Source organism: Silene latifolia, chromosome 2, assembly GCF_048544455.1.
Source record: "Silene latifolia isolate original U9 population chromosome 2, ASM4854445v1, whole genome shotgun sequence".
NCBI classification, from domain to species: domain Eukaryota; kingdom Viridiplantae; phylum Streptophyta; class Magnoliopsida; order Caryophyllales; family Caryophyllaceae; genus Silene; species Silene latifolia.
Window position 1 is genome coordinate 109,086,536 of NC_133527.1, and position 1,624 is coordinate 109,088,159.

General features: G+C 43.1%; 1 non-coding gene across 1 annotated transcript; it reads right to left on the minus strand.

The window, feature by feature from the left end:
• Positions 1-618: 618 nt before the first annotated feature.
• LOC141644905 (small nucleolar RNA R71) lies at positions 619-727 on the minus strand. The gene has a single exon (XR_012544507.1). It is a non-coding gene; the product is annotated as a small nucleolar RNA R71 (small nucleolar RNA).
• Between the last annotated feature and the right edge of the window lie 897 nt (positions 728-1,624).

The following is a 1,624-nucleotide window of genomic DNA, read 5'->3' on the forward strand; positions in this document are numbered from 1 at the left end:
CACTAGCTATAGTTTTAGTTTGGAATTATAAATTTAATTTTGATACAAAACGACGGTATCAAATTTTGGCGCCGTTGCCGGGGAGACGGTGTAATTCTGTTTGCTTTATTTTTAGTTTATTTTTGTTGTCTCAAGGAACTTTGGTTCCTTGAGGCCGTTGCTTACCTTTGCTTCTAGTTTTGCTTTTGCACAGTTAGAAGACAGGTTTTTGAGAGGAAGGCTTGAGTACTCTCAGTTCTGCGAATATGGCTACAATATATGATAATCTTCAGCCAAAGGAACACCATCTTCCAAAGGGGCACCAGTTACCTACCCCTACTACGGGTAACTTCGAATTTCTTTCCTCTTATATCGATTTAGTGGAGCGAAATCAGTTTGCTGGTCTACCAGATGAGGACCCCTTGAAGCATATGGAAATTTTCACAGACTACTACTGTTCCATACCTATACCTGCTGGGGTGACTCAGGATGAAGTAAAGGGGTTGATGTTCTTATACTCCTTGAAGGATTCGGCGTGAGATTGGTACCGCTACCTTGATAGGGTAGCGGTTGAAGTCACAGATTGGACATCTCTAGCATTACCCTTCTACAAGAAGTACTTCCCACTTTCAAAGACTGACGCCTTGAGAAGCAAAATCACAAGTTTCCAGCAAGGAGTTGATGAGGTTTTTTGTGAAGCATGGGGACGTTTCAAAAGTTTGGTCCGAGCTGTCCCTCACCATGGCTTCCAGCAGTGGTATCTTTGCAACTTATTCTACAATGCTTTATATGATGATTACAAGGTCATCCTGGACGCAGCTGCGAATGGTTGGTTTCAAAACAATACCGGTCAGAATAGAGGTTGGAACACTATTGAGGAGATGGCGGTCCATAGAGCTGAGTTTGGGAGTTCACATGGGAATTTACGGAAGCAAAGTGATGAAATGAGTACCGTCGTGACACTCATTACTTCTATTACTGCCCATCTTGAGAGGCTCGAGGCCTCTGAAGCTTCCAAGGAAAGAGTTGAAATTCCTGTCCATAATTCAGATGAGACCGCGGAGTTGAGAGAAATGGTCCAAACTCTTTTGATTCAAGTGGCGAATATGGAAGCAGCCGCGATTGAGTCCTCAAAGAATTTTGTGAAGCAGTTGGAAAATATAGAGGCTAAGCAAGTCGCAAATTCTTCAAACAAATGTGAAGGGCCAATTGAAATGATTAATGCCATTAATCTCAGAAGTGGCCTCTCTTATGAAGGTCCTGACAAGCGAAGAGGAGACTCGGAAAATGATGAAGAGGCTAGTTTAACTACTAGTACTTCTGGTCGATCGACCAACATTGTCAGTCGATCGACTGAAGCGTCAGATAAAAAAGTTTCTGATCAGAAACTATTCACACCCAGCACAAGCAGTCGATCGACCAACATTGTTAGTCGATCGACTGAGTCACCTGAAGAAATTAATTCTGAACAGGAACTGTTCACGCCCAGCCAAGTTGGTCGATCGACCACTCATACCAGTCGATCGACTGGGTCTTCAGTGCAGGATGCAAATCCGTCAAGTACTTTGCATGATTCTTCACTCATTGATGATTTGACGGAAGTTTTAAACTTACGGAAGCCAAAGGTTGCTGATCTTATGGCCAG